This window comes from Nicotiana tomentosiformis, chromosome 3 (genome assembly GCF_000390325.3).
Source record: "Nicotiana tomentosiformis chromosome 3, ASM39032v3, whole genome shotgun sequence".
Taxonomy (NCBI): domain Eukaryota; kingdom Viridiplantae; phylum Streptophyta; class Magnoliopsida; order Solanales; family Solanaceae; genus Nicotiana; species Nicotiana tomentosiformis.
The window spans coordinates 3,846,385-3,866,444 of NC_090814.1; the positions used below are offsets into that span (position 1 = coordinate 3,846,385).

The 20,060-nt window shown below is 40.2% G+C and overlaps 1 long non-coding RNA gene across 1 annotated transcript; it reads left to right on the top strand.

Annotated features, from left to right (window-relative positions):
* The first annotated feature begins 480 nt into the window (after positions 1 to 480).
* On the top strand, positions 481 to 3,465 carry LOC104114589 (uncharacterized). Its single transcript, XR_690427.4, has 2 exons — positions 481 to 841; positions 3,163 to 3,465. It is a non-coding gene; the product is annotated as an uncharacterized lncRNA (long non-coding RNA).
* The last annotated feature ends 16,595 nt before the right edge of the window (positions 3,466 to 20,060 follow it).

A 20,060-nucleotide genomic window follows, 5' to 3' on the forward strand; every position in this document is an offset into this window, starting at 1 on the left:
GTGCTAAAATTGATTTAATAAATAAGCAGTTATATGTTTGGATACAAGTGCTGAAATTTATAATAAGATGTTGCAGTATTTGATTAAAAAAAAGTGCTGATAAGCTCTTTTTCTGTTAAAATGACTTTTAGAACTGTTTACACTTATAAGAGCGTAATTTCTTCAAAATTTTAGATTCCAGATCGATTCAAATACAAAATATTCTATTTGTCATTTTATTTTTAATACAACTGTGCTTAGATAAGATAATTTTTATAATAAATATAATTTATTTTATGATAAGCATATAATCATAAGTTATAATAATTAATAAATTGACAAAAGTTTCTTAGTAAAATTAACCTAAATAGGACAAAATATTTGAAGAGAAACAAACACTATCTTCGTCACCACAACCACTACAAGAAATCGAAAAATTAACGGCGGTTTAAAATGGCGGCTTATTTGCACCACTGTAATAAGCAAAACATTATGGCGTTAGTTCAACAACCATATTGTTTATTTGGAAAACGGCGGTTAAGTGTATAATCAGACCGTTGCTACCTTTATTTCTATCAGGCACTAATCTCACCCTAAAAGATAGAACCCCCTCTGTCACTCTCATCCTAATAAACCCTTCTCTCCAATCTCTCCCTATCCCTCCCACCGATCCGGCGCATCCGGCGCATCCGTCATCTCTCTTCTCTTAATCTCTTCCCCTAAGGTCCTCGATTGGAAACTGAGTAATGTGGCTTTCGAACGGGAAGCTTCTGGTCTGCAATCGCCAACCTTCGTCGCGCGAATCTAGAGTTTCATTGTTGGTTTGCTTTGCTCTGTCAACTCCTAACTCCAAATAAGCAAGGTCCTCTCTACTTTTCCCTCATTTTCCCTATGTATTGATTATGGATTCATTTGGATCTAGGGTTTCATCGTGATTTTCTTTTCTCTGCCAATATAGTTGTTTGATATGCGCTTTTGTTGCTTTCTTTTATATAAAAAAAATATTTGTACTGATCTAAGGAAAAGTTTAATTTATTTCTGAAACTTGGTTGATTGAAGCAGGAGTTGTGCGTGAAGTAGAGCTTTTTATGGCCATCTACTGCTATGTCCTATAACTGATCTATATAATTATTTTGGTCAAAGGATTCGATTGTTTCAACGAAGTAATTATAGTGTCATTTGGAGTGATATCACTCTTTCTCTGCCTAGGTGATATGAGAATTACATTTCTGCGGGCAAAGAAAATACCAGTTGTTACTTCTTTACCCTTTTCCTCATCTTCTGTAAGTTTATGTGGCATTCTATTTCTAGTTTACTTTTTATCACTAAATGAATTTTTTTATTAATGAGATTATCAATAATTTTTCCTTATTTTAGCTTGGGAATTGCTGAAATTGGATAATTAGTGATTTAATTAAATCAAGCATTGTTTTAGTGAAAATTAGGTGCTTTTTTATTTTTCTTAATATATTGTGCTTGTTTTGCTGTGCCGACACCATTATTCCAGTGAGGTGAGGTGGCTGTTTGTTTTGGTTCAGTGGTTGTACAATCCGTGCTACTTTCAGCGTTGTGACTTCGCGAGCTTCACTGTACATGGATGAGTCTTAATTGATTATATTGATTGAATCAAGAGCTTTGTGTGGTATTGTTTGGACATTTATGTATTCTCTTATGTGAGCTATGGAGTGCTATTGTAGGTTTTTCTCTTCTTTTAAATAAGCATACTTGGCAACATGAATTGACTTGAATTTATTTATTCAAATATGTTCTTTTCATATATGTTTAATGTATTTGAATTAAATTTAGTATTCATTTTCTTTTAGATTTTATCATTGGTATCTGATTTTTATTACATTTTTGAGTTATCTTTTTTATATATGTTTAATTTACTGGATTGGAAAAATTTAGAGGCTCTAATACCGAATGGATCTTCCCTTCTTAATCATGCAGGAGCGTGAGCCCATAAGCTGAAAATATTACATAAAAAAAATTGGTCCTCGCTTGGTAGACATGTACTAAGAGGCATGTGAAAGTATGCGAGGCATCGGCTTTTTTTTCAGTTTACAATCTTTTCATTACTTGTTGGTTGACTGTCTTCATTGCGTAGTCTATTTGGCAATAACATTAAGCATTTATGAGAGTTTGATTTAGATGTATTGGCCATAAAGTTCTTATTTGCAGTCTATTGAAGACAAGCACATGATTTCTTTTTTCTAATCTTTGTTTAGATCATTCATATAAATCAAACTCCAGCTGATCTACTTTCTTTAGTGATTCGTAGTGACTTTAATCATGTGTTTCAAATGGTTGGTAAGAACTTTATGATCTACTCTAAGAACATTAGATATGCAACATGTGTTGTATGAAAAATAATCAAATGATAGTATCTTTCATTTTTTTTTATTTTACATGTGAGGTGATAATAGTTTTTTAAAAGTCGTTCGAAATCTTAATGTTATAAATAACATTTTTTCTGTTTTTATTGTACATGTGAAGTGATAATAGTTTTTTGATGTCTTTCTATATCTTTGTGTTATTGACAAAACATGACTTGTCAAGAAAGTTAGTTGGTGACATATAGAAAGTTGGGTACATATAGCTTTTTATTTTCTATTGCTTTCCATAATTTGGACCTCTACATTCTGGTTTGCGTATTTGATTTAAAGGCTCTTCAGCCATATTATTTTGATGTTAAATAAAAATGATCATCATTTAGAGAACCGAGTTACTTTACGATATATATATATGAATTGGCAAATTGCTCTACATCCTTGTTTTCTTTAGAGATAAGAGGCTTGAGAAATATGATTGATACCTTGTTCTATAAATTGCCAGATAGAAATTTGATACTCAATTGAAGTTTAAGTATTTTTCTTGAGGTGTGTCAAGAGAATATACTATGAGCAGAAGTTAACATAATCAGGACTGAGATATGCAGAATTATTTTTTCAATTTCTTTAGTCTGCCAAGTCACGCAATTGAGTCAGTTGTTGGTTAGCTTTATTTGAGTTCCCTGTTGAATTGACATCCATATTTACTTCGAGTCTGATCAACAACTTTTATGTATTTTATGAGTTACATGGTGTCATTGCTAAGAGTTAGAGTTAGACTAAAAGAGTGTCTGCTTCTTGTAAACACTCGCCGAAATTTAACTTCTATATGTGATGTAACTTTTTTATGCAGAGAACAAGAATTAGAGCTTCTGAGGATAGATATCTGAGAAAAGATATTCCGGGAGATGAAGATGAGTTTAAAAAATTAGTTAAAAAGATCCCCCAAATAGCAGTTCTGTTTGGATAAATATACATGACATTTCTGGTATTTTTAGCTGATGTTAAGAAGGCAGACTCAATGCCAGATTACGCCGAGTGCTCATTCAAAAATGTTGCAAGAAATGACTATGATTCTTTTTGGAATTTTAGTTCATCTGATGATGTAATATTGAAGTACCTATACATGATTTTTAATAATATATATTTTACTTAATTGATGGCTTGTATTTGTGTCAGAATTATTCTATAGTATTTGACATGTTTTGATATATTAGTATGATAAAGAGGATTAATTATAAGAAGACAAAAAAGTAAACACTGTTTTAAACCGCCGTTATATGCCAAAATAACCGCCGTTATAATACTGTTTTTTTTTGTAGTGAATACTTAGAAAGCAATACACCAAAATTTTTATATTTCATAATTTATTACATACAGTTCAAAGATTAAAACACAATCACATAAATACAAATATGCAAAAGGAATAGAGAATTTTCTTATCTTAAATAGTCAATGAAAATTGCAGACTTGGGGGGGGGGGGGGAGGGGAGGGTTAGGTTGTAAAAATACTTGAGGCAGTGAGTATCAATGTAATAATTTTGTTCTAAAAAGAAATATTTTAAGGATAAAATAGTAAAAATCTTAGTCAAACTTAAAATGCTTATAAGCTAAAAATTCATAAGTTGGGGGTGACCAGCTCATGACTTTTGACTTATTTTTGATTTATAAGCACTTTTAACTTTACCAAACACGTAGATAAGTCGAAAAATACTTATAAGCTAGTTTGACCAGCTTATAAACTTAGTCAAACAGCTTATAGTTTGACCAGCTTATAGAGGGTGTTTGGCTATAAAATGAAAGTAGTGTTAAAACTAAAGAATTTTTAAGTACAATGCATAAAACTGAAGAAAGAGTGTCCTGTAAAATAGAATCGAGGGATACTATATTAATATTTATATACAAAATATATGAAGAAGAGGAACAAGTATAATATCTCAAAGCTGACGCAAATTGGTATTTAGTTTTTCTGTCGCACGACGATTGGCGGTGCTGGGCGGTGATGACCGCGAAGAGTGGAAGCTTTTTATTCGGGCTTTGATTTTGGGAAAATTGTGAAGAAGAGAAACGAGAGTTTTAGTGAGAAAATTTGGGACATAACACTTTTGAAATTTGCTAGGGAGTACGCAGATTTAGTTTTATCCATAATTGTTTTTCAATATAGAATAATTTATTGTGCGAAATAACAGTAACACGTCAAAACTTATCTTTCTACTCCACAATTTCAATGTGGTATTAATTTTAAGGATATTTAAAAAATATACAAAATGCATTTATAATAAGCTTAAACCATGATGGAAATATTTAACAGGAGACGTCTATATAGATGCATAAATCGGATTTGGAAATGTGGATGTCTGATTTATAAGTCCGAGAAATTCGATATATGATTTGAAGTGTAATTTATATGATTTATAATGTATGTGTTACGCGACGTATAATTCCGAGAAATTCAATACATGATTTATATGATTTATAATGTGTGTTACGCGACTTATAAGTCCGAGAAATTCGATACATGATTTAAAGTGCAATTTATGCGATTTATAATGTATTTAGGTTAGGTCCAAACACACACGCAAGTATACGCGATCGACAAGTAATAGAGTAATACGAAAGTATCGTTCCCGCAAAGATTTATGATCAACTATTTTCCAATCTAAGCTATTGTCACGACCCAAAATCCCACCACAGGCGTCATGATGACACTTAGTCTCTAAAACTAGGTAAGCCGATTGCAATTTCATTTCGAACCATTTTTTATAAACATATAATTATAACAACCTTCCAAGACTAGTAATACGGAATCACGAACTCTAACTGAATACATGCAATGATCTCAAGGATCGAATATACAATACTATTCGAATAAGAGTTGATAGTACAATATAATGGAAAGACTCCAAGGGACTGCGACGACCAAGCAGTCCTACCTTGAATCCTTGCGATCACACTCTAATCTCTGCCCGAATCTGATATCTCCAATACCTGGCTCTGCACAAAAATATGTAAAAGTATAGTATGAGTACACCACAGTCGGTACTCAGTAAGTATCAAGACTAATCTCGGTGGAGTAGTGACGAGGTACAGTCAAGACATTCACTAGTAAAATAACCTGTGCAATATAACATACAAAAATAATAGAAAATAAATAGCAGTGATGACAACAATAATCAACTTGTGACATGAACAACAAGGCAACAAGAACACCATAAATATTGCTTAAACGAACAATAAACACAAGTATAGCCAATTAATCAAGTCCTTCAAAATATACATATTTTATCTATGAGTTTTTCAAATAAAAGTCTTTAGAATGTAATCCGTACAATTAAATATATCCCGAATATACTTTCTTCAAATAAATATCTTACGAATATAATTCTTTCAAATAAATATCTTTCAAATATAATTCTTTCAAGTAAATATCTTTCGAATATAATTCTTTCAAGTAAATACATTTCGAATATACTTCTTTCAAGTAAAAGTTACCACGTGACACCTCATTTAACTTTTCTGGTGTGAGAAATATATTCAACATATCACATCGAATGGCACGGTAATACCTTCGTGCACTTGTCTCATTCTCACCCGATATATATATGTAGATCAAATCAATTGTCACGGCAACACCTTTCGTGCATTTATCTCTTTCTCACCGTGCATACATATAACAATACCAACTAGGTAGGAGAAATGCTAATAACAATAAGAGAAATAAAGTGGGAGGCACACAGGAAGTAACAACGACTACAAGACACATAGAAAACATAGGTCCATAATAACAGCTCAAGATAAAGGCATGAATGTATACATAACGAAAAGATATCACAATATAATGTATGTCTCTTGTCTTCGCCTGCACGGAAACACCCTTCGTGCCATGAACATATGATAATATAAAAATAATGGCACAGTATCACCCTTCGTGCTTTCACTCTCATCCTCACATGATAATAGAAATAAAATGACACGGCATTATCCTTCGTGCATATTAAGAATGACACGACATCACCCTTCGTGCTTTATACTTTTTCTCACATGATAATATAACTGAAATGACACGACATCACCCTTCGTGCTTTACACTCTCAAATGGCACGATATCACCCTTCGTGCTTTACACTCTCAAATGGCATGGCATCACCCTTTGTACTTTACACTCTCAAATAGCACGATATCACCCTTCGTGCTTTACACTCTTCCTTACCAAGCACATGTATATCATTAACAAGCAAGGTAGGAAGCATAAAGAACATCAAGGAGAGTATTTAAACGACAATACAATACAACAATTCATATCACGATTTGCCCACCTGCCACAACCAACTCCAAAGATACAACAAAAATTAATTAATTTCAAAGAAAATAGCCCAAGGCTCCACACAATGTACATATATAAAATCTCAAAAACAATAACAGAGATGGAAAAGTAACTCAACATAGGACAACACCTTCTTTAATCCATAATTTTGATAAATATATTAACACCTCTTTTTAAGCTTATTTAATTAATTATTTGCAGATGGAAAATTCATAATGAAATTAATTCCAAAAATTATCAAATCAACAAACACACGGAATTTACATAAAATCCAAGTGGCAATCACCCTAAATTATCATATAAAATACAAACTCGACAAACAAGGAATGAGGCATGACAAATAAAGGATTTATTGTGTTTCAATAATTTTCTAATTTAATATATAAGGGTGTCTACAAATTTTAACCGGTATAAATTGTACATATAAACCAAGTACGTACTCGTCACCTCGCGTACATGGTTTTCAATCACACAATTTTCAAATAAGACTCAATGCCTAAGGGGTAATTCCCTCACTCAAGGTTATGCAAGATACTTTCCTTTTTGTAGTAATGTCGATATTCCAAAATAGCCTTCTTGCTTGAATTGACCTCCGGACAGCTCAAATCTATCCAAATTGATTGTATAACTTCAATAAAATTCATCGAAAACAATCCCGAATAATAAAATGTCAACTTAAAATTTTGCATTAAAAAGTCAATACGGGACTCGCCTCTCGGAACCCGACAGATTTTTTATGAAATCCGAACATCCATTCCGATACGAGTTCAACCATACTAAATTTACCAAATTTCGATAAAGAATCGACCTCCGAATCTTAAATTTTCGTTTTTGAAAGATTTTTCAAAAATCTCATTTTCTTCCAATTGATTCACTAATAAAAGATGAAAATAATCATGGAATCAAGAAATATAATAACAACCGAGTTGGAAACACTTATCCCAATCCATGTGGTGAAAATCCTCTCACGAAAGGGAAAGAAAGGGTAAGACTTTGGTCGGGCAATTGTTGCAGTTCAAAAATCGCCTAAATCCGAGTTCCCTAGCTCCAAAAATGTTGAAATGAGCTAAATTCTATATCATGTGCCAACAAGTCTGAAATCATATTATGGACTTAGTCGAGGCCTCAAATCACATCAAACAATACCGAAACAATGGAGCTGTTCCAATTTTCAGAATTGAATTTCGACTCCGATATCAATAAAGTCAACTCCTGGTCTAACTTTCTAAAAATCTTTCATTTTTCAACTTTCGCCATTTTGAAGCCAAAATCAATTACGGACTTCCAAATAAATATCCGGATATACTTCTAAGTCCAAAATTACCATACGAAACTATTGGTATCATCAAAATTCTATTCCGGAGTCGTTTGTTCAAAAGCCAAACTCCGGTGAAACTTTAGAAATTCAAGCTTTATAAAATCAAACATATTTTTAAAGCTAACGAAAAACATGCCTATGCACCTCGGAACAACTTCAAATTTTGTACATAAGTCAGAAATAGTTATGAAGTTAATCGAACTCTCGGAATCCAAATCGGGACCCGGTATCAACAAAAATCCAATTATGACCAAATTTAAGAATTCTTTAAACCTTTAAATTTTTAGTTTCCGTCAAATGGCGATAATTCAAGCTAGGGGCTTCCAAATTTGATTCTGAGCATACGCTCAAGTCCCAAATCACGATACAGATCCACAAGAACCATCAAAACACTAATCTGGATCCGTTTGCTCAAAACATTCACCGAAGTCAACTCAAATGAGTTTTAAAGGCAAAATTTCATATTTTCTTTGTTTTTTCACATAAAATTTTCCGGAAAAAGATACGGATTATGCACGTAAATTGAGGAAGGCTGAATGAAGCTATTCGAGGTCTCGGAACACATAAATGAAGGTTAAAATTAAAAATGACATATCGGGTCATCGCATTCTCCACCTCTGAAACAAACGCTCGTCCTCGAACGTGGCAAGAATTATTCCGAGGTTATCAAATTGCTGATTTTTCTCTTACACATATACTCGCGGACGATTCTACGTCACCGCAATAGACATACGTCTGACCACACCATCTCAATTGAGATTATTTCTTTTATCCATATTTATAACTTTAAAACCAAATTTCTTACACTCCAAACACTTTCAAAAAGTCTGATTTTCATATCAACGCACGATATTAGCCTCAACCGGTGGTAGCAACTCGTGCCTACACACGCATCATACATATGCCCATAACCACATCTCTCGTCTTAATAACTGTTCATAATCAATTACAACATTGTCAATTAACCTCATGTTAACAAAAATCTCGTTTCAAACCTTCACCTTACTAACAACAAGACACGAGGCACGAAGACCTCATAATTATTTACCTAAATTAACGAGTCACATTTAATGCCACCTGGGCACTCACATCGTAGGCTAAAAACTCAATAATTACAACACGAATATGGCTAAATGTGCACAGAAAAACACATACAAGAATTATCAAATAAGCCTAACAGGCATGACTCCCAATTAGTACTATAGTACAAATTAAATTTCACTAAGGGAGAATTTAAAACACATAAATTTAACCACAAGGGTCTCATCCTGATATGACTTCCACCATGACTTGTAGCCCAGTTTAAACATATCAAATCATATTAAAATGCGAGGATCCCGTCCTCAGTTCTGAATCACAAGTAATATGCACATCGTGCCAATCAAAATCTTTCCATTTTTTCGTTAAAATAATTTCCGTTAAACAAGGTCACAACACATAATGAACCCCCATACCGGTAGCGCATATAATTTACAAATTGTAGTCAGTTATCCGAAAACTACGTCAAACTCACCATAATGAGTAACAAAAAGTCACTTTCAACCTCACAACTCTTTTTAGTGACTAACATAAAATGATAGACATGGATATCTCCATAGAATCTCCCAACATGAGTAAACACATAAGTAGATTATAGAATCACGAAGCTCACTCATAAGTGGAGCATAATAGGAGGACTTGCCTCGATACTTAGAACCGAATCAGGTTAAGGAAATTATTACTTTATAATAAATCAATATCTTACTTGTAACGACACCATCTGATGTAGCGACCTCAGTCATACCATAGAAAATATATCAACGGGCCGAGTCTCCACCTCTAGGACGCCCTCTACCCGCCCGTCCTCTACCCTAAACATGTTCTAACATCTTGGCAATTTCTACCACTAGCCGAAATGAAGTATCAGCCTATAGCTCCCAAGTCATACAAAATTTTACGATCATAATTGAGTCCTTTAATGAATTTGTGGACTCGCTCTCTGGTTGTAGGAACAAAAGTAGGAGTATGGCGGGCTAACTTACCGTACCTGATGGCATATTCTGACACCGTCATGGTGTCTTGACACAACCATTCAAACTCTGTGCACCACGCATCCCAGAGAGTTTGGGAAACAAACTCAAAAAAAAAAACATCTCCGAAAATTGAGCCCAAGTTAGTGGTATTGCATCGGCTAGTCTATCAACTTCATAAACTTGCCACCATTGATACGTTGCTCCTAACAGTTGAAATGTAGTAAAGGCAACTCCGCTCACTTCCACAATGCGTATGGTGTGGAGAATACAGTGACATTTTTTTTTCTAGAAATCCCTGGGCATCCTCGGTAGTTGTGCCATTGAAAGTAGGTGGACTATACCTCACAAATCTCTTTTGTTCTTCTTTTGATAGCCACTGGCCTGAACTCAGGTTGAACCGGAATAACAGGTTGTACCGGTACAATACTGATGGTAGGTTATAATCTCATGTTTTAGTCGATTATTACATTTCAATTTACTGTACTTTAGTTGAGTTTGAGCTTTAATCGCTAGTGTTTTGCACTAATTATGTGTTTTATGCCTCGTAGGAGTGATTCCTTGCTATGTAGATGTTATGGAATGAATTCAAGTAATTTGGAGCTTTGAAGTATGAGTAAAAGGCCAAGGAATTAAGCCGGGATCGTGTTTGGGGATCAACGGATGATAGTAGAATGAAACGAAGAATCGAGAAGGTACATTGCGCACTGTCTAATACAATGAACATAAATTTTCACTCGGAACTCTATTTGGGCTCCACAATATATAGTTGGAAATATGTTTCAAAGGGATACAACTTTCATGATTTACGTGTTTTCAAATTCCTAACAGAACAGGGTGATACACTGGGCCTGATGAAGCCCTTATCAAGCAACTCCTACAATTGCTCCTTCAACTCCTTTAATTCAGGAGGAGCTATACAATATGGAGGAATAGAGATGGGTTGAGTGCCCGGAAACAAATCAATGCCAAAATCAATATTTCTATCAGGCGGCATACCCGGAAGATCAGCTGGAAACACATTTGGAAAGTCCTTCACTACTGGAACTGACTCGACTGTAGGGGTATCAATACTAACATCTCTCACAAAGGCCAAATACGCATCACACCCCTTCTCAACCATTCGTTGAGCCTTAAGAAATGAAATGACCCTGCGAGGAGTATACTCTAAGGTACCTCTCCACTCTAATCTCGACAAACCTAGCATAGCCAGCGTCACGATCTTAGCATGACAATCAAGAATAGCATAATGGGGCGACAACCAGTCCATGCCCAAGATAACATCAAAATCTACCATACTGAGAAATAACAAATCGGCTCTGGTCTCAAAACCACTAAGAGCAATCAAACATGACCGATATACGCGGTCCATAACGAGAGAATCTCCCACAGGAGTAGATACATAAACAGGGGAACTCAAAGAATCCCGAGATATCCCCAAATGTGGAGCAAAATAAGAAGACACATATGAATACATAGAGCCTGGGTCAAATAATACTGATGCATCCCTATGACAGATGGGGACAATACCTGTGATAACTGAATATGAAGAAACAACCTCTGAACGGGCTGGAAGGGCATAGTACCTGGCCTGACCTCCCCCTCTAGGGAGACCTCAACTTCCCCGACCTCCACCTCGAGCTGGCTGAGGAGGTGGGGTAGCAGCTGGTGCTGGAAGAATGGCCGGAGGACCCGGTGGAGCATGTGAAGGCTGATAAGTCTGTGGAGGTGCACCCCTCCTGGATCTGGGGCAATCTCTAACCAGGTGACGAGTGTCACCACACTCAAAACAACCTCTCGGAGGACGCGACGGTTGAGACTGACTCGGACCTGACATGCTGGACTGGCCGATAATAGCACCTCGAGTAGGAGGCATACTGGATACTGGCGGTGCATAATAGGGCTCCTGAGGGCTAGGAGGAGCTGGGACACCGCTGGCTGCTGGAAGAGCTGAATGAACAGGGTGACTCACAAAACCCCTACCATAGCGTGCTGCTGGTGCACGAGCTCTTGAATAATGACCAGTCTCTCGAGACCTCTTGGCCTCTCTCTTCTCTCGGTCACGGGCGAACATGCCCTCCACTCTCCTGGCAATGCTCACTGCCTGCTGATAAGTGGTGTCCATCTCCAACTCCCTGGCCATACTGGTCCGAATAATGGGGTGGAGTCCCTTAATGAAGCGACGAACCCTCTCTATGACTGTAGCAACCAGAGCCGGTGCATAGCTAGCTAACCCACTAAAATGGACTGCATACTCCGACACAGTCATAGAACCCTGACGCAACTGCTCGAACTCTGCGCGCCAAGCATCCCTGAGGCTCTGAGGAACATACTCACGCAAGAACATCTCTGAAAAGTGAGTCCAAGTGAGTGAGGCTGCCTCGTCCGGACTACTCAGCTCATAGGCACACCAACACTGATATGCTGCTCCCCTCAGCTGGAAAGCGGTGAAAGAAACCCCACTCGTCTCCACAATGCCCATAGTGCGGAGAATACGATGACACTCCTCAAGAAAACCTAGAGCATCATCTGCAGCTAGTCCGCTGAAAGTAGGTGGGTGGTACTTCTTGTACCTCTCAAGTCTGAGCTGCTCTGCCTCATAAGCAGCTACCCTGATCTCATGCTGAACCGGAGCCACTGGGGGCATAGGAATATACTGTGGGTCCTGATCAACCTGGACCCTCTGCTCAGGGGTGCGGGCTGCGGGAGTCTGTGCCCCTCCCCTGGCTTGAGATGTAGCGGGAGCTATCGAAAATAGTCCAGCCTGAGCCAGAGTGCTGAACATGCTCAAGAACTGAGCTAAAGTCTCCTGGAGGGCTGGAGTAGCAATAGGGATCTCCGGCGCTGGCCCTCCAGCTGGAGCTTCTGGGGGCTCCTCTGACGCAGCTCTCGCAGGTGCTCGGGCTGCACCACGTGGTCGTCCTCTACCCCGACCCCGACCCCGACCCCAGCCTCTGGTAGCTCTGGTAGGGGGCTCGGGTGCCTGATCGTCGGTCCTCCCATTGCGGGTCCTCACCATATGTGAGAAAGAATAAGATAGAATCTTAGAATTTTTTTGGTGTCAATAACTCGCGCGACAAGGAAATCAAAGAAATATGATTGTTCCTAATAGTTACATAGCCTCCCGAAGATAATTACGGACGTCTCCGCACCGATCCGCGAGACTAATAAACCGGCTTGTGACTCGCGACTCCTACGAACCTAGTGCTCTGATACCAACTTGTCACGACCCCAAATTATCCCTCCGTAAGGTGTCGTGATGACACCTAGTCTTTACGACTAGGTAAGCCTAATATTGCAAAAAATATAAAGAAACACAACATTTTAAAAATAAATAACATATTATAAATAGCCAAGAGTAGTACCACTCGGCATATACAAAATAATTTCACAAGACCTGGAATATCGCTAAGTCACAAGCTGCTATAATATATGTAGCTCTATACAAAAGTTTGAAGATAATAAAAAATAAATCTCTAGACGAGGGAGTAGAAGGGGACTCCAAAGATCTGCGGACGCAAGCAGAAATACCTTGAAGTCTCCTAGAATCAGCAGCACACGCTAATTCAAAGGCTGATAGCTCGTACCTGGATATGCACACGAAAAACATGTGTAGGAAAGGGCATGAGTACACCACAATGGTACCCAGTAAGTGCCAAGCCTAACCTCGGCCAAGTAGTGACGAGGTCAGGTTAAGGCCCTACCGGAGTAAATATAGTAATTTAAACAGTAAAAGATATAAGTAAGATTTACGATAACACAGTTAAAAAGGGAGCCCTCGACTCAGAACAAGGTAAACATAGTGGAAAATCTCTCGGGATATCATCCCGTAGTATCAAATGAATATGCAGTACCTGGGGGATCTCCCGAAATACGTCCGTAGTCCCAAAGCAAATATACAGTGCTGGGGGATCTCCCGAAATACGTCTGTAGTCCCAATTTAAATATGCAGTACAGGGGGATCTCCCGGAATACGTTCGTAGTCCCAATTTAAATATGCAGTACAGGGGGATCTCCCGAAATACGTACGTAGTCCCAATTTAAATATGCAATGCAAGATGAAATGGCAGGTATGGCACTGAGTTATACAGTTTATACTGGACACAAATAAGGCAAATAAGGACTTAACTAAACATGACGCACAGAATGTCAATTAGGTAGTTAAAACACGTAAGCATGCTTCTCTAGTCTAAGTTTCACAATTAAACGTATTAGTGCAATTTAATAAGGAAAAAAAATAATTTATGATTTAGAAAGGAAAAACAGGATTTTTTTTGCAATAATAGCCCGTGTACGTACTCGTCACCTCACGTACACAGCGCCCACACACCAAATAATATCAAGATATCCTAAGGGGGAAGTCCCCAACACAGGGTTAGGCAAGCCACTTACCTCGAACCGCTAAAATCAACTTGATATCACGTTCTTGCCACGAGTATCTGACTCCAAATGGCCCGAATCTATTCAAAACAGTACAATAACATCAATACGCACTAATGGAATGTATCCCACAAGAAAACTACAAATATTAGGCCAAAAATCTGAAATTGGCTCAAACCCGGCCCCGGGGTCCACGTCTCGAAACCCGACAAAATTCACAAAACTAGAAAGATCATTCACTCACGAGTCTAACCATATCAAATTTACTAAAATCCGACACCAAATGGTCCTCCAATCCACAATTCAAACTCCCAAATCCCTAGTCTCCAACTTCAAATTTCCACATTAATACACATTAACTAGGTGGGAAAATACATCGCAAGGCAAGATTATTGACCAAAAATAAGCACAAGGAACTTACCTCAAGAAATACCTTGAGAATGCTCTCAAAAATTGCCCTAACCCGAGTTTGCAAAGCCAAAAATGATAAAAATCGCGAAGCCCTTCGGTTTTAATCATTGCCCAGGTATTTCCGCACCTGCGGAACCTGAGCTCGCACCTGCGGGTGCGCTTATGTGGAAAAACGTGCGCATATGCGCAACTCACTTACCTCCTCTGCCTTCGCATCTGCGCACTCGCGCCTGCGGAGTCCCTTCCGCTTCTGCGCATCTTGTGCATTTGCGAACGTCCTTGCGCAATTGCGGGTATCGCAGATGCGAAAACTTCCTTGAACCTGCGACCCCAGGCCAACTCTCGATTTCTCTCATCTGCGTTTCCATCTCCGCATGTACGGCTCGCGCACCTGCGGTCTCTTTTACACAGGTGCGAAAACACCAGAACCAGCAAAGTTTAGAAATTCCTCTAAGTCCAAGTTTTCACCCGTTAAGCATCCGAAACACACCCAAGGCCCGTGGGACCTCAACCAAACATACCAACTAATCCTAAAACACCTTACGTACTTAGTCGTGCTCTCAAATCCCATCAAACAACGCAAAAATCACGAATCACCCTCCAATTTAATTTTAAAGAACTTGAAACTTCAAAATTCTACAATCGATGTCGAAACCTATCAAATCATGTCCGATTGACCTCGAATTTTGCGCACAAGTCATAATCAACATTATGAACCTACAACCACTTTCGAAATTCCATTCTGAGCTCGATATCAAAATTTCTACTATCGGCCGAAATCGCCGAAAAACTAGCTTCCGCCAATTCAAGCCTAAATTTGCTACAGACCCCCAAAACACATTCCGGACGCGCTCCTAACCCCAAAATCACTCAACGGAGCTAACGGAGTTGACGGAATTCCACTCCAGATCCGTCTTCACACGGTTCCGACTACAGTCCAAATTCTAAGGCTAAGCTCTCATTTGGGGACTAAGTGTCCCAAAACACTCCGAAACTCAAAACCAATCATCCCGGCAAGTCACAATAGTAGAAAAACATTTGGGGAAAGCAGTTAATAGGGGATCAGGGCTATTACTCTCAAAACGACCGGCCGGGTCGTTACATCCTCCCTCTCTTAAAACAATCGTTCGTCCTCGAACGAGTATAAAGACATACCTGAAACTGTGAAAAGATGAGGGTACTGGCTGCGCATATCCTGCTCGGTCTCCCAAGTCGCCTCCTCGACCAGCTGACCCCTCCACTGGACCTTTACTGAAGTAATATTCTTTGACCTGAGCTTTCTGACCTGCCTATCCAAAATGGCTACTGGCTCCTCAACATAAGATAGATCTTTGTCCAACTGGACAGAGCTGAAATCCAATACATGAGTCGGATCACCGTGATACTTCTGGAGCATAGACACGTGGAATACCGGGTGAACTTCTGCTAGGCTGGGAGGCAAGGCAAGCTCATAAGTAACCTCCCCAACTCGCCGCAATATCTTAAAAGGACCAATGAACCTCAGGCTCAGCTTGCCCTTCTTCCCGAATCTCATGACACCCTTCATAGGCGATACCCGAAGCAAGACCCGCTCACCAACCATAAATGCCAAATCACGAACCTTACGGTCTGCATAACTCTTCTGCCTGGACTGGGCCGTGCGAAGTCTCTCCTGAATAACCTTCACCTTAACCAGGGCATCCTGGACCAAATCTGTACCCAACAATCGGGCCTCGCCCGACTCAAACCATCCCACTGGAGACCGGTACCGCCTACCATACAAAGCCTCATACGGTGCCATTTGAATGCTGGACTGGTAACTGTTGTTGTAAGCGAACTCTGCAAGTGGCAAGTATCGGTCCCATGACCCTCCAAACTCCATCACACAGGCACATAGCATATCCTCAAGAATTTGAATTGTGCGCTCGGACTGCCCGTCCGTCTGAGGATGAAAGGCTGTGCCCAACTTCACCCTAGTACCCAACTCCTGCTGTACGACTCTCCAAAACCGTGATGTGAACTGTGTACCTCTGTCTGAAATGATGGATACTGGAATACCATGAAGGCGGACAATCTCTCTGATATAAATCTCAGCCAACCTCTCTGAAGAGTATGTAGTCAACACTGGAATGAAATGGGCTGACTTGGTCAGCCGGTCCACGATCACCCAAATAGCATTGAACTTTCTCAAAGTCCGTGGAAGTCCAACTACAAAGTCCATGGTGATCCGCTCCCACTTCCACTATGGGATCTCTAACCTCTGAAGTAATCCACCCGGCCTCTGGTGCTCATATTTGACTTGCTGATAGTTGAGACACTTGGCCACAAACCCAACTATATCCTTTTTCATTCTTCTCCACCAATAGTGCTGCCTCAAGTCCTGGTACATCTTTGCGGCACCCGGATGAATAGAGTACCGCGAGCTATGGGCATCCTCAAGAATCAACTCCCGAAGCCCATCTACATTGGGCACACAGATCCAGCCCTGCATCCTCATCACACCGTCATCACCAATAGTCACATCTCTAGCATCACCTCGCCGAACCCTGTCCTAAAGAACTAGAAGATGAGGATCATCATAGTGGCATTCCCTGATACGGTCATAAAGAGAAGACCGAGCAACCACACAAGCTAATACCCAGCTAGGCTCTGAAATATCCAATCTCACGAACTGGTTGGCTAAGGCCTGAACATCCAAGGCTAAGGGCCTCTCAGCTGTCGGAAGATATGCCAAACTCCCCAAACTCTCTACCCGGCGACTCAGGGCGTCAGCCACTACATTGGCCTTCCTAGGGTGGTATAATATAGTGATGTCATAGTCTTTAAGTAGCTCCAACCACCTCTGCTTACGCAAATTAAGGTCCTTCTGCCTGGACAAGTACTGCAAACTCCGGCGATCAGTGTAAATCTCATAGGGAACACCGTACAAATAATGACGCCAGATCCTTAGGGCGTGAACAATAGCTGCTAACTCGAGATCATGAACTTGATAGTTCTTCTCATGCACCTTCAACTGTCTAGACGCGTAGGCAATCACCCTACCGTCCTGCATCAATACCGCTCCAAGGCCAAACCTCGAGGCATCACAATAGACAGTGTATGACCCTAAACCTATAGGCAATACTAATACTGGGGCTGTAGTCAAAGTTGTCTTGAGCTTCTGAAAGCTCTGCTCACACTCCTCGGTCCACCTGAACGGAGCACCCTTCTAGGTCAGCCTGGTCATTGGTGCTGCAATGGGTGAAAATCCCTCCACAAAGTGACGGTAATACCTTGCCAAACCAAGGAAACTGCGGATCTCCGTAGCTGATGACGGTCTAGGCCAACTCTGAACTGCCTCCACCTTCTTCGGATCTACCTTGATCCCATCACAAGACACTATGTGGCCCAAGAATGCCACTGAATCAAGCCAGAATTCACACTTAGAAAATTTTGCATACAACCTCTTCTCCCTCAAAGTCTAAAGCACGGTCCTTAGGTGCTGCTCATGATCTTCCCGAGACCGGGAATATACCAAGATGTAATCAATAAATACAATGATGAAGGAATCAAGATAAGGCCGGAATACACTGTGCATCAAATGCATAAAGGCTGCTGGGGCATTGGTAAGCCCAAATGACATGACAAGAAACTCATAGTGACCATATCTGGTCCTGAAAGCAGTCTTCGGGATATCCGGCTCCCGAATCTTCAACTGATGATAGCTAGAACGCAAGTCAATCTTGGAAAACACCCTGGCACCCTGTAACTGATCAAATAAGTCATCAATGCGAGGCAAAGGATACCTGTTCTTCACTGTAACCTTGTTCAACTGCCGATAATCAATACACATATGCATAGAACCATCCTTCTTCTTCACAAATAAGACCGGAGCACCCCAAGGTGATACATTGGGCCTGATGAAACCCTTATCAAGCAACTCCTGCAACTGCTCCTTTAACTCCTTTAATTCAGGAGGAGCCATACGATATGGAGGAATAGAGATGGGCTGAGTGCCCGGCAACAAATCAATGCCAAAATCAATGTCTCTATCGGGCGGCATACCCGAAAGATCAGCTAGAAACACATCTGGAAAGTCCCTCACTACTCGAACTGACTCGACTGTAGGGGTATCAATACTGACATCTCACACATAGGCCAAATACGCATCACACCCCTGCTCAACCATTCACTGATCCTTAAGAAATGAAATGACCCTGCGGGGAGTATACTCTAAGGTACCTCTCCACTTTAATCTCGGCAAACCTGGCATAGCCAGCGTCACGGTCTTAGCGTGACAATCAAGAATAGCATAATAGGGCAACAACCAGTCCATGCCCAAGATAACATCAAAATCTACCATACTGAGAAATAACAAATCGGCTCTGGTCTCAAAACCACTAAGAGCAATCAAACACGACCGATATACGCGGTCCACAATGAGAGAATCTCCCACAGGAGTAGATACATAAATAGGGGAACTCAAAGAATCCCGAGATATCCCCAAATGTGGAGCAAAATAAGAAGACACATATTAATACGTAGAGCTTGGGTCAAATAATACTGATGCATCCCTATGATAGACGGGGACGATACCTGTGATAACTGAATCTGAAGCAACGGCCTCTGAACGGGCTGGAAGGTGCATAGTACCTGGCTTGACCTCCCCCTCTAGGGCAACCTCGACCTCCCCTACCTCCACCTCAAGCTGGCTGAGGAGGTGGGGTAGCAACTGCTGCTAGAAGAATGGCCGGAGGACCCGGTGGAGCACGCAGAGGCTGATAAGTCTGTGGAGGTGCACCCCTTCTGGCTCTGGGGAAATCTCTAACCAGGTGACAATGTCACCACACTCAAAACAACCTCTCGGAGGACGCGGCGGCTGAGACTGACTCGGACCTGGCCTGCTGGACTGGCCGGTAATAGCACCTCGAGTAGGAGGCATACTGGATACTAGCAGTGCATAATAGGGCTCCTGAGGTCTAGGAGGAGCTGGGACACCGCTGGCTGCTGGAAGAGCTGAATGAATAGGGTGACTCACAAAACCCTTACCATAGCGTGCTGCTGGTGCACGAACTCCTGAATAATGACTAGTCTCTCAAGACCTCTTGGCCTCTCTCTCCTCTCGGTCACGGGCGAACATGCCCTCCACTCTCCTGGCGATGCTCACTGCCTACTGATAAGTGATGTCCATCTCTGACTCCCTGGCCATATTGGTTCGAATACTGGGGTGGAGTCCCTCAATGAAGCGACAAACCCTCTCTCTGACTGTAGCAACCAGAGCCGGCGCATGGCAAGCTAACCCACTGAAAAGGACTGCATACTCCGACACATTCATAGAACCCTGATGCAAC